This window comes from Oncorhynchus mykiss, chromosome 27, assembly GCF_057628025.1.
Source record: "Oncorhynchus mykiss isolate SJ-2025 chromosome 27, ASM5762802v1, whole genome shotgun sequence".
NCBI classification, from domain to species: Eukaryota; Metazoa; Chordata; class Actinopteri; order Salmoniformes; family Salmonidae; genus Oncorhynchus; species Oncorhynchus mykiss.
Genome location: NC_143048.1, coordinates 46,342,827 through 46,357,500, shown reverse-complemented (window position 1 = coordinate 46,357,500; position 14,674 = coordinate 46,342,827). Strand labels below are relative to the sequence as shown.

Sequence of the window (14,674 nt, the reverse complement as noted above, 5' to 3'; positions counted from 1 at the left end):
ATCATCATCACCACCATCATCACCATCAGACTGCTGTTATCTGCAGTCATCTATTTCACTGCTCTACATACAGTACATCAGCCATTACATGATCTCCCTCCCAAGTGGCACCCTATCCCCTATGTATTGCACTACTTTAGACCAGACCACCATGGGACCCTATCCCCTATGTAGTGCACTACTTTAGACCAGAACCCTATGGGACCCTATTCCCTATGTAGTGCACTACTTTAGACCAGAACCCTATGAGACCCTATCCTCTATGTAGTGCACTACTTTAGACCAGAACCCTATGGGACCCTAACCCCTATGTAGTGCACTACTATAGACCAGAACACTATGGGACCCTATCCGCTATGTAGTGCACTACTTTAGACCAGAACCCTATGGGACCCTATCCCCTATGTAGTGCACTACTTTAGACCAGAACCCTATGGGACCCTATTCCCTATGTAGTGCACTACTTTAGACCAGAACCCTATGGGACCCTATTCCCTATGTAGTGCACTACTTTAGACCAGAACCCTATGGGACCCTATACCCTATGTAGTGCACTACTATAGACCAGAACACTATGGGACCCTATACCCTATGTAGTGCCATAGGGCCCTGGTCTACAGTAGTGCACTACATAGGGAATATGGTGCTATAGGGCCCTGGTCTACAGTAGTGCACTACATAGGGAATATGGTGCCATAGGGCCCTGGTCTACAGTAGTGCACTACATAGGGAATATGGTGCTATAGGGCCCTGGTCTATAGTAGTGCACTACATAGGGAATATGGTGCCATAGGGCCCTGGTCTACAGTAGTGCACTACATAGGGAATATGGTGCTATAGGGCCCTGGTCTAAAGTAGTGCACTACATAGGGAATATGGTGCCATAGGGCCCTGGTCTACAGTAGTGCACTACATAGATAATATGGTGCTATAGGGCCCTGGTCTACAGTAGTGCACTACATAGGGAATATGGTGCCATAGGGCCCTGGTCTACAGTAGTGCACTACATAGATAATATGGTGCTATAGGGCCCTGGTCTACAGTAGTGCACTACATAGGGAATATGGTGCCATAGGGCCCTGGTCTACAGTAGTGCACTACATAGGGAGTATGGTGCTATAGGGCCCTGGTCTATAGTAGTGCACTACATAGGGAATATGGTGCCATAGGGCCCTGGTCTACAGTAGTGCACTACATAGGGAATATGGTGCCATAGGGCCCTGGTCTACAGTAGTGCACTACATAGGGAATATGGTGCTATAGGGCCCTGGTCTATAGTAGTGCACTACATAGGGAATATGGTGCCATAGGGCCCTGGTCTACAGTAGTGCACTACATAGGGAATATGGTGCTATAGGGCCCTGGTCTATAGAAGTGCACTACATAGGGAATATGGTGCCATAGGGCCCTGGTCTACAGTAGTGCACTACATAGGGAATATGGTGCCATAGGGCCCTGGTCTAAAGTAGTGCACTACATAGGGAATATGGTGCTATAGGGCCCTGGTCTATAGTAGTGCACTACATAGGGAATATGGTGCCATAGGGCCCTGGTCTACAGTAGTGCACTATATAGGGAATAGGGTTCCATTTGGGAGGCAGATAGAGTTCCACAGTTTGTGGAGCAGGCACCAGATTAGGCAAGCAATAGCACGCAATGGCTAATAAGGATGGTAGTTAAAAGCTAATGAGATGAGGTTTGTCTCCAATGAACAAAGCTGTGGATGTATAGAGTCTAGAAACTGTCATTAGGGTGGTACTGAGGGGGTTGTGAGCGAGAGGGAGAGGATGGTATGGTATAGAAACAGCCTGGACAATCTACATGTGATGACACGCACACACACACACGCGCGCACACACGCACACACACGCGCGCACACACACACACACACACACACACACACACACACACACACACACAACCAGTATGATCTGGTTAACAATGGATATCTCTGCTGTAAAGGGTTAAGTTCTGTATTATCTGCTGAATCATTCCCCTCCATGCCTCTCGCATCACCAGCCCACTCATATCACGCACGCACACACACACACACACACACACACACACGCGCACACACGCACACACACGCACACATGTGCACACACGCGCGCACACACACACACGCACACACGCACACACACAACAGAGCCAGCCAAGTGGGAGGCAGTGCAGGAATGAGAGCGTTGTGAAAACAATGGAATAGAAACCGTGTCCAAGAACCTGAAATATCAAAATCTAAAGATCAGCACGTAATCAAATATCCAATAGTATTTAAATCAATGAAATAAACATTGTATCAAACATGTATATAGTCTGCATCCTACATGGTACCTTAGTCCTGCCCATAGGACTCTGGTCAAAAGCAGTGTACTAAACAAGGAATAGGGCGCCAGCTGGGACGATACCCATAAATACAGTAGTGTACTATATAGGGAATAGGGTCCCATTTGGAACACACCATTAGTCTAATACAGTTTAGCTGTCCCTGTGTAATGCCTAAACCTCTCAGAATGGTTCTACATTATGACAGGCAGGGAGAGGTGGTGAGAGGTACTGTTTAAGTGCTCTTGTAAAGTGGCCACTCCAGAACCACCAGAGAGAGAGAGAGAGAGCGAGAGAGGGAGAGAGAGACAGAGACAGAGAGAGGGAGAGAAAGAGAGAGGTTTAGAGAGAGCGAAAGAGCGAAAGAGGGATAACAAGAGAGAGAAAGAGCGAGAGAAAGAACGAGAGAGCGGGAGAGCGAGAGAGCGAGAAAGCGAGAGACAGAACGATAGAGCGAGAGAGAGAGAGAGAGAACACAACAGCAAGGTAACAGCTTTATAGAAGCCAGACTACATAATGTAACAAATTACTTACAAATAATTGAGTCTTTGAAAATAATCAAGATTCAAATTGACAATCGGAGAACGACAACACCTTAAATCCATCGCTGTGAGTTTTCAACAGTGAATGTTAATCTCAGAAGCCGTTCCAGATAAGAGGAGGGAGTGTTACTGGCAGAGAGAATGTAACGTCTAAACCTTCTCTCTATGACGAGGATCTCTCCTGTCCTGTGTGCTGTGACATCTTTAAGGATTCACAGCTTCTGTAAAGCCTGTGTCTGAAGCGCAGCTGGAAACAGAGAGGATTCTCGGGTATGTCCAGTCTACAGGAGAAAAAAATATCCTCCCTGCAAACCCCATTTTAAAGGAGCTGTGTGTAGACCTTCTTACTACAGGAGAGGAGTCAAAGGCCGTGTCTAGACTTGACAGTTCCAACAGCTGTAGCATTCTGAGCATACAGTGCTGATCACAGTATTCCAAATGCGTCCCGCATCTAAACCCGTCTACCGTGTCCACAGCGTGTCTGGATTCCCTTTTCCTGCACTATTTTCCTGTGCCGTTTACATTCTACACACAGTGGAATAGGCTAAATATGATAATAACACAACAGCTGATTGCCGTAGTTAGCTACTGTAGCTAACTAGTCAGCTAACCTCTGTAGCTAACTAGTCAGCTAACCTCTGTAGCTAACTACTGTAGCTGTCTAGTCAGCTAACCTCTGTAGCTAACCTCTGTAGCTAACTACTGTAGCTAACTAGTCAGCTAACCTCTGTAGCTAACTAGTCAGCTAACCTCTGTAGCTAGCTACTGTAGCTAACTAGTCAGCTAAACCTCTGTAGCTAACTACTGTAGCTAACTAGTCAGCTAAACCTCTGAGGCTAGCCAGCAAACTAGCAAGCAATGCTAAACGGATCGCAAACGGATTAGCAGAACTTTAGCCAATCAAAAAATAGTTGTTCTAAATATTAAAAGACAGCGAACACTTTCCTCAAATGTTATAATGAGAAGGCGCCTCTCGGTCCCAAAACACACTTTTTTTTTTGTGTGTGATGAGTGCTTATGACGTCGTATGCACTTTCGGTAGGCTTAATGCATGCAGACTGAAGATAAATCCACACATAATGCATCCCAGACCACCGTCTAAAGTGGTCAGCCAGTTCAATCTAGACCACAAAGCTACTTTTGTGCTTCTAGACCTGTCTTTTCAATGAGATCTTTGTGTTCTGATAGCAGAAGTTGCATGTAAGTTATCAAGTGTAGACATGGTCTGAGGTAACAGGAGAGGAGTCAGAGAGCTTCATCAGGGTCTGAGGTAACAGGAGAGGAGTCAGAGAGCTTCATCAGGGTCTAAAGTAACAGGAGAGGAGTCGGAGAGCTTCATCAGGGTCTGAGGTAACAGGAGAGGAGTCAGAGAGCTTCATCAGGGTCTGAGGTAACAGGAGAGGAGTCAGAGAGCTTCATCAGGGTCTGAGGTAACAGGAGAGGAGTCAGAGAGCTTCATCAGGGTCTGAGGTAACAGGAGAGGAGTCAGAGAGCTTCATCAGGGTCTGAGGTAACAGGAGAGGAGTCAGAGAGCTTAAATAATATTAAATTAAAGTTAAAAATAAAGTTAAATTAAATAACTTTAATCCTGGTAAATAAATAAACACAAATTGCTATTATAAACTGGTTACCAACGGAATTAGAGCAGTAAAAATACATGTTTTGTCATACCCGTGGTATACGGTCTAATATACCACAGCTTTCAGCCAATCAGCTTTCAGGACTCGAATCACCCAATTTATAATGGCCAATATTTAAGAACAAATTATTATTTTCAATGACGGTGTAGGAACAGTGGGGTTAACTGCCTTGTTCAGGGGCAGAACAACAGATTTTTACCATGTCAGCTCGGGGATTCGATCTTGCAACCTTTCGGTTACTAGTCCAACGCTCTAACCACGGCTAAAAGACTGTTCTTAGGCACGGTGCGAAACAAGAGTATACATCCCTTAGCCGTGGTATATTAGCCATTATAAACTGGGTGGTTCCAGCCCTGAATGCTGATTGGCTGACGGCCGTGGTATATTGGCTATATACCACAAACCCTGAGGTGCCTTATTGCTATTAATAACTGGTTAGCAACATATATAAAGAACAGTAGAAGTAGTTTTGCGTCATACCCGTGGTATATTGTCTGATATACACATGGCTGAAATTGATGGTTTCAGCCAATCAGCATCCAGGAAAGTTCCCTGGTTTATAAAGGTCAGTATATAACTCATTGCCCATTAGAGGAGCTGAACAGGGTCAGAGGAAAGCTGTTATTCTCTGACCCTGAAAACAACACACACACTTTCAGAGAGAAACTCTTTTCCTCACATCACCAATCTGCCCCAGACCGTGTTTACGAGGGAAGGCCTCTGTGTCAGTGGGTTCTGTCTCTGTCTGAAATCAAAGGGGGTTAACATGCTGGAAGTGTTATATAAATATTTATATTTTTCTGATCTTGATATGTACTCTTCTTGTCCTTTACTCTTAATGGAATCATGTTATTTCAAATCCGAATCAAAGTTTATTTGTCACGTGCGCTGAATACAACAGGTGTAGTAGACCTCACAGTGAAATGCTGAATACAACAGGTGTAGTAGACCTTACAGTGAAATGCTGAATACAACAGGTGTAGTAGACCTCACAGTGAAATGCTGAATACAACAGGTGTAGTAGACCTTACAGTGAAATGCTGAATACAACAGGTGTAGTAGACCTTACAGTGAAATGCTGAATACAACAGGTGTAGTAGACCTCACAGTGAAATGCTGAATACAACAGGTGTAGTAGACCTTACAGTGAAATGCTGAATACAACAGGTGTAGTAGACCTTACAGTGAAATGCTGAATACAACAGGTGTAGTAGACCTTACAGTGAAATGCTGAATACAACAGGTGTAGTAGACCTTACAGTGAAATGCTGAATACAACAGGTGTAGTAGACCTTCCAGTGAAATGCTGAATACAACAGGTGTAGTAGACCTTCCAGTGAAATGCTGAATACAACAGGTGTAGTAGACCTTACAGTGAAATGCTGAATACAACAGGTGTAGTAGACCTTACAGTGAAATGCTGAATACAACAGGTGTAGTAGACCTTACAGTGAAATGCTGAATACAACAGGTGTAGTAGACCTCACAGTGAAATGCTGAATACAACAGGTGTAGTAGACCTTACAGTGAAATGCTGAATACAACAGGTGTAGTAGACCTTACAGTGAAATGCTGAATACAACAGGTGTAGTAGATCCTACAGTGAAATGCTGAATAAGACAGGTGTAGTAGACCTTACAGTGAAATGCTGAATACAACAGGTGTAGTAGACCTTACAGTGAAATGCTGAATACAACAGGTGTAGTAGACCTTACAGTGAAATGCTGAATACAACAGGTGTAGTAGACCTTACAGTGAAATTCTGAATACAACAGGTGTAGTAGACCTTACAGTGAAATGCTGAATACAACAGGTGTAGTAGACCTTACAGTGAAATGCTGAATACAACAGGTGTAGTAGACCTTCCAGTGAAATGCTGAATACAACAGGTGTAGTAGACCTTCCAGTGAAATGCTGAATACAACAGGTGTAGTAGACCTTACAGTGAAATGCTGAATACAACAGGTGTAGTAGAGCTTACAGTGAAATGCTGAATACAACAGGTGTAGTAGACCTTACAGTGAAATGCTGAATACAACAGGTGTAGTAGACCTTACAGTGAAATGCTGAATACAACAGGTGTAGTAGACCTTACAGTGAAATGCTGAATACAACAGGTGTAGTAGACCTTACAGTGAAATTCTGAATACAACAGGTGTAGTAGACCTCACAGTGAAATGCTGAATACAACAGGTGTAGTAGACCTTACAGTGAAATGCTGAATACAACAGGTGTAGTAGACCTTACAGTGAAATGCTGAATACAACAGGTGTAGTAGACCTCACAGTGAAATGCTGAATACAACAGGTGTAGTAGACCTCACAGTGAAATGCTGAATACAACAGGTGTAGTAGACCTCACAGTGAAATGCTGAATACAACAGGTGTAGTAGACCTCACAGTGAAATGCTGAATACAACAGGTGTAGTAGACCTTACAGTGAAATGCTGAATACAACAGGTGTAGTAGACCTTACAGTGAAATGCTGAATACAACAGGTGTAGTAGACCTTACAGTGAAATGCTGAATACAACAGGTGTAGTAGACCTTACAGTGAAATGCTGAATACAACAGGTGTAGTAGACCTTACAGTGAAATGCTTACTTACAGGCTCTAACCAATGGTGCGGGGGAAAAAAAGTCTGTGTGTGTGTGTGTGTGCGTGTGTGTGTTTTTTCCAAAATACTTTTTTTTACATTTAATTCAGTTTGTGTCATGCTAATAATAAAATGTGCGACCCCCCCGCAGAAACAACTCTGGAAAATGACAACCACAAAATGTAAAATCCTCAAAAGTTGTTGTAAGCAACCTGTGTCAACAGAGCTCGGTGCTTATTATTGGATGTGCTAGATTACGAAATCCAACTGTTCTGCATATAATGTTGTTGATATGTCAGAGAAGATACACCATGTACAAGATAACGTACTTCTCTTCGATTCATTTCACTAAACCAGAACATTTGGGGAGCAACGTTGCATCAATATACTCTCAGTATACCAAACATTAGGAACACCTTCCCTCAGAATAGCCTTCATTAGTTGGGGCGAGGTGTGGAAAGCGTTCCACAGGGATGCTGGCCCATGTTGACTCTACAAGGTGTTGAAAGCGTTCCACAGGGATGCTGGCCCATGTTGACTCTACAAGGTGTTGAAAGCGTTCCACAGGGATGCTGGCCCATGTTGACTCCACAAGGTGTTGAAAGCGTTCCACAGGGATGCTGGTCCATGTTGACTCTACAAGGTGTTGAAAGCGTTCCACAGGGATGCTGGTCCCATGTTGACTCTACAAGGTGTTGAAAGCGTTCCACAGCGATGCTGGCCCATGTTGACTCTACAAGGTGTTGAAAGCGTTCCACAGGGATGCTGGCCCATGTTGACTCTACAAGGTGTTGAAAGCGTTCCACAGGGATGCTGGCCCATGTTGACTCTACAAGGTGTGGAAAGCGTTCCACAGGGATGCTGGTCCCATGTTGACTCCACAAGGTGTGGAAAGCGTTCCACAGGGATGCTGGTCCCATGTTGACTCCACAAGGTGTGGAAAGCGTTCCACAGGGATGCTGGCCCCATGTTGACTCTACAAGGTGTTGAAAGCGTTCCACAGGGATGCTGGTCCATGTTGACTCTACAAGGTGTGGAAAGCGTTCCACAGGGATGCTGGCCCATGTTGACTCTACAAGGTGTTGAAAGCGTTCCACAGGGATGCTGGTCCATGTTGACTCTACAAGGTGTGGAAAGCGTTCCACAGGGATGCTGGTCCATGTTGACTCTACAAGGTGTTGAATGCGTTCCACAGGGCTGCTGGCCCATGTGGACTCTAAGAAGGACTAATGAATATATTCCCTATTAATATCCACAGCCCCTGAACTGAACCAGAGTTTCAATTCCAGGTAGAAAACGATAGAAAATGTCTCTGTTGAAGGAAGAGAAGATGAACGTGGAATTAGTGGAGGAGGAATGAGCATCGCCTCCCCAAAAGCCTTTTTCATTTTCAGCTGACTGCACTACATAATGGAACTCCTTGTCTTGATGAATGGCTGGAACGCACTGAAGCACAGCCCCAGAGAATAAACTGTAAACTGCAACCCAGGCAGGAGGGAGAGGAAACCACAGCATGGGAAGAAATCAAATAAATACACTATATATATATATATATATATATATATATATATATATATATATATATATATACAAAAGTATGTGGACACCCCTTCAAAATGCAGTGGATTTGGCTATTTCAGCCACACAGGTGTATGAAATTGAAATCTCCATAGGTAAAAAAAAACATGGGCAGTAGAATGGCCTCACTGAAGAGCTCAGTGACTTTCAACGTGGCACCGTCATAGGATGTTCAGGACTGTTTTTTTCATGGTTCGGGCTAAACCCCTTAGTTCCAGTGAAGGGAAATCTTAACGCTACAGCATACAATGACATTCTAGACAATTCTGTGCTTCCAACTTTGTGACAACAGTTTGGGGAAGGCCCTTTCCTGTTTCAGCATGACAATGCCAAAGCACTGTCAATACAGAAATTGTTTGACGAGATCGGCGTGGAAGAACTTGACTGGCCATTACAGCATCCTCCCTCTGTGGTAGTCACACCATTACAGCATCCTCCCTCGGTGGTAGTCACACCATTACAGCATCCTCCCTCTGTGGTAGTCACACCATTACAGCATCCTCCCTCTGTGGTAGTCACACCATTACAGCATCCTCCCTCTGTGGTAGTCACACCATTACAGCATCCTCCCTCTGTGGTAGTCACACCATTACAGCATCTTCCCTCTGTGGTAGTCACACCATTACAGCATCCTCCCTCTGTGGTAGTCACACCATTACAGCATCCTCCCTCTGTGGTAGTCAAACCATTACAGCATCCTCCCTCTGTGGTAGTCACACCATTACAGCATCCTCCCTCTGTGGTAGTCACACCATTACAGCATCCTCCCTCTGTGATAGTCACACCATTACACCATCTCCCCTGTGGGGGTTTCTACTGCTGCACTGACCCTAACCCATCACAGCATCTCTCCTGTGGGGGTTTCTACTGCTGCACTGACCCTAACCCATCACAGCATCTCTCCGGTGGGGGTTTCTACTGCTGCACTGACCCTAACCCATCACAGCATCTCTCCTGTGGGGGTTTCTACTGCTGCACTGACCCTAACCCATCACAGCATCTCTCCGGTGGGGGTTTCTACTGCTGCACTAACCCTAACCCATCACAGCATCTCTCCGGTGGGGGTTTCTACTGCTGCACTGACCCTAACCCATCACAGCATCTCTCCTGTGGGGGTTTCTACTGCTGCACTGACCCTAACCCATCACAGCATCTCTCCTGTGGGGGTTTCTACTGCTGCCCTAACCCTAACTCATCACAGCATCTCTCCTGGGGGGTTTATACTGCTGCACTGACCCTAACCCATCACAGCATCTCCCCTCTGGGGGTTTCTACTGCTGCCCTAACCCTAACTCATCACAGCATCTCTCCTGGGGGGTTTATACTGCTGCACTGACCCTAACCCATCACAGCATCTCCCCTGTGGGGGTTTCTACTGCTGCACTGACCCTAACCCATTACAGCATCCTCCCTCTGTGGTAGTCACACCATTACAGCATCCTCCCTCTGTGGTAGTCGCACCATTACAGCATTCTCCCTCTGTGGTAGTCACACCATTACAGCATCCTCCCTCTGTGGTAGTCACACATTACAGCATCCTCCCTCTGTTAGTAGTCACACCATTACAGCATCCTCCCTCTGTGGTAGTCACACCATTACAGCATCCTCCCTCTGTGGTAGTCTCACCATTACAGGATCCTCCCTCTGTGGTAGTCACACCATTACAGCATCCTCCCTCTGTGGTAGTCACACCATTACAGCATCCTCCCTCTGTGGTAGTCACACCATTACAGCATCCTCCCTCTGTGGTAGTTACAGCATCCTCCCCTATGGGGGTTTCTACTGCTGCACTAACCCTAACCCATCACAGCATCTCTCCGGTGGGGGTTTCTACCGCTGCACTGACCCTAACCCATCACAGCATCTCCCCTCTGGGGGTTTCTACTGCTGCCCTAACCCTAACTCATCACAGCATCTCTCCTGGGGGGTTTCTACTGCTGCCCTAACCCTAACTCATCACAGCATCTCTCCTGGGGGGTTTATACTGCTGCACTGACCCTAACCCATCACAGCATCTCCCCTGTGGGGGTTTCTACTGCTGCACTGACCCTAACCCATCACAGCATCTCTCCTGTGGGGTTTCTACTGCTACTGCACTAACCCTAACCCATCACAGCATCTCCCCTGTGGGGGTTTCTACTGCTGCACTGACCCTAACCCATCACAGCATCTCTCCTGTGGGGTTTCTACTGCTACTGCACTAACCCTAACCCATCACAGCATCTCCCCTGTGGGGGTTTCTACTGCTGCACTGACCCTAACCCATCACAGCATCTCTCCTGTGGGGTTTTCTACTGCTGCCCTAACCCTAACTCATCACAGCATCTCTCCTGGGGGGTTTATACTGCTGCACTGACCCTAACCCATCACAGCATCTCCCCTCTGGGGGTTTCTACTGCTGCCCTAACCCTAACTCATCACAGCATCTCTCCTGGGGGGTTTATACTGCTGCACTGACCCTAACCCATCACAGCATCTCCCCTGTGGGGGTTTCTACTGCTGCACTGACCCTAACCCATTACAGCATCCTCCCTCTGTGGTAGTCACACCATTACAGCATCCTCCCTCTGTGGTAGTCGCACCATTACAGCATCCTCCCTCTGTGGTAGTCACACCATTACAGCATCCTCCCTCTGTGGTAGTCACACATTACAGCATCCTCCCTCTGTTAGTAGTCACACCATTACAGCATCCTCCCTCTGTGGTAGTCACACCATTACAGCATCCTCCCTCTGTGGTAGTCACACCATTACAGCATCCTCCCTCTGTGGTAGTCTCACCATTACAGGATCCTCCCTCTGTGGTAGTCACACCATTACAGCATCCTCCCTCTGTGGTAGTCACACCATTACAGCATCCTCCCTCTGTGGTAGTCACACCATTACAGCATCCTCCCTCTGTGGTAGTTACAGCATCCTCCCCTATGGGGGTTTCTACTGCTGCACTAACCCTAACCCATCACAGCATCTCTCCGGTGGGGGTTTCTACCGCTGCACTGACCCTAACCCATCACAGCATCTCCCCTCTGGGGGTTTCTACTGCTGCCCTAACCCTAACTCATCACAGCATCTCTCCTGGGGGGTTTCTACTGCTGCCCTAACCCTAACTCATCACAGCATCTCTCCTGGGGGGTTTATACTGCTGCACTGACCCTAACCCATCACAGCATCTCCCCTCTGGGGGTTTCTACTGCTGCCCTAACCCTAACTCATCACAGCATCTCTCCTGGGGGGTTTATACTGCTGCACTGACCCTAACCCATCACAGCATCTCCCCTGTGGGGGTTTCTACTGCTGCACTGACCCTAACCCATCACAGCATCTCTCCTGTGGGGTTTCTACTGCTACTGCACTAACCCTAACCCATCACAGCATCTCCCCTGTGGGGGTTTCTACTGCTGCACTGACCCTAACCCATCACAGCATCTCTCCTGTGGGGTTTCTACTGCTACTGCACTAACCCTAACCCATCACAGCATCTCCCCTGTGGGGGTTTCTACTGCTGCACTAACCCTAACCCATCACAGCATCTCCCCTGTGGGGGTTTCTACTACTGCACTAACCCTAACCCATCACAGCATCTCCCCTGTGGGGGTTTCTACTGCTACTGCACTAACCCTAACCCATCACAGCATCTCCCCTGTGGGGGTTTCTACTACTGCACTAACCCTAACCCATCACAGCATCTCCCCTGTGCGGGTTTCTACTGATACACTAACCCTAACCCATCACAGCATCTCCCCTGTGGGGGTTTCTACTGATACACTAACCCTAACCCATCACAGCATCTCTCCTGGGGGGTTTCTACTACTGCACTAACCCTAACCCATCACAGCATCTCCCCTGTGGGGGTTTCTACTGATACACTAACCCTAACCCATCACAGCATCTCTCCTGGGGGGTTTCTACTACTGCACTAACCCTAACCCATCACAGCATCTCTCCTGTGGGGGTTTCTACTGATACACTAACCCTAACCCATCACAGCATCTCTCCTGGGGGGTTTCTACTGCTACTGCACTAACCCTAACCCATCACAGCATCTCCCCTGTGGTGGTTTCTACTGCTGCACTGACCCTAACCCATCACAGCATCTCCCCTGTGGGGGTTTCTACTGCTACTCTGACCCTAACCCATCACAGCATCTCTCCTGGGGGGTTTCTACTGCTACTGCACTAACCCTAACCCATCACAGCATCTCCCCTGTGGGGGTTTCTACTGATACACTAACCCTAACCCATCACAGCATCTCTCCTGGGGGGGTTTCTACTGCTACTGCACTAACCCTAACCCATCACAGCATCTCCCCTGTGGGGGTTTCTACTGATACACTAACCCTAACCCATCACAGCATCTCTCCTGTGGGGGTTTCTACTACTGCACTAACCCTAATACATCACAGCATCTCCCCTGTGGGGGTTTCTACTGCTACTGCACTAACCCTAACCCATCACAGCATCTCCCCTGTGGGGGTTTCTTCTGCTACTGCACTAACCCTAACCCATCACAGCATCTCCCCTGTGGGGGTTTCTACTACTGCACTAACCCTAACCCATCACAGCATCTCCCCTGTGGGGGTTTCTACTGCTGTACTAACCCTAACCCATCACAGCATCTCCCCTGTGGGGGTTTCTACTGCTGCACTGACCCTAACCCATCACAGCATCTCCCCTGTGGGGGTTTCTACTGCTGTACTAACCCTAACCCATCACAGCATCTCCCCTGTGGGGGTTTCTACTGCTGTACTAACCCTAACCCATCACAGCATCTCCCCTGTGGGGGTTTCTACTGCTGCACTGACCCTAACCCATCACAGCATCTCCCCTGTGGGGGTTTCTACTGCTGTACTAACCCTAACCCATCACAGCATTTCCCCTGTGGGGGTTTCTACTGCTGTACTAACCCTAACCCATCACAACATCTCCCCTGTGGGGGTTTCTACTGCTGCCCTAACCCTAACCCATCACAGCATCTCTACGGGGGGGGTTTCTACTGCTGCCCTAACCCATCACAGCATCTCTCCTGGGGGGTTTCTACTGCTGCCCTAACCCATCACAGCATCTCTCCTGGGGGGTTTCTACTGCTGCCCTAACCCATCACAGCATCTCTCCTGGGGGGGGTTCTACTGATACACTGACCCTAACCCATCACAGCATCTCCCCTGGGGGGGTTTCTACTGATACACTGACCCTAACCCATCACAGCATCTCCCCTGGGGGGGGTTTCTACTGCTACTGCACTAACCCTAACCCATCACAGCATCTCCCCTGGGGGGGTTTCTACTGATACACTGACCCTAACCCATCACAGCATCTCCCCTGGGGGGGTTTCTACTGATACACTGACCCTAACCCATCACAGCATCTCCCCTGGGGGGGTTTCTACTGATACACTGACCCTAACCCATCACAGCATCTCTCCTGGGGGGGTTTCTACTGCTGCACTGACCCTAACCCATTACAGCATCTCTCCTGTGGGGGTTTCTACTGCTGCACTAACCCTAACCCATCACAGCATCTCTCCTGTGGGGGTTTCTACTGCTGCACTAACCCTAACCCATCACAGCATCTCTCCTGTGGGGGTTTCTACTGCTGCACTGACCCTAACCCATCACAGCATCTCTCCTGTGGGGGTTTCTACTGCTGCACTAACCCTAACCCATCACAGCATCTCCCCTCTGGGGGTTTCTACTGCTACTGCACTAACCCTAACCCATCACAGCATCTCCCCTGGGGGGGTTTCTACTGCTACTGCACTAACCCTAACCCATCACAGCATCTCCCCTGGGGGGGTTTCTACTGCTACTGCACTAACCCTAACCCATCACAGCATCTCCCCTGTGGGGGTTTCTACTGATACACTGACCCTAACCCATCACAGCATCTCCCCTGGGGGGTTTATACTGCTACTGCACTAACCCTAACCCATCACAGCATCTCCCCTGTGGGGGTTTCTACTGATACACTGACCCTAACCCATCACAGCATCTCCCCTCTGG

The 14,674-nt window shown here is 47.7% G+C and overlaps 1 protein-coding gene across 5 annotated transcripts in view; it reads right to left on the bottom strand.

Moving 5' to 3' along the window:
• cadm2b (cell adhesion molecule 2b) overlaps nucleotides 1-14,674 on the bottom strand; it is a 520,268-nt gene that overhangs the window by 164,510 nt on the left and 341,084 nt on the right. The window contains exon 1 of one of the 5 annotated variants that reach the window (XM_090224115.1): nucleotides 2,857-2,983. The exons of the other annotated variants lie outside the window; for them this stretch is intronic. The gene's annotated coding sequence lies outside the window, so the exon portion shown is untranslated. Of the gene's footprint in view, nucleotides 1-2,856; nucleotides 2,984-14,674 lie in introns of those variants that run through there. 5 annotated transcript variants of the gene reach the window in all.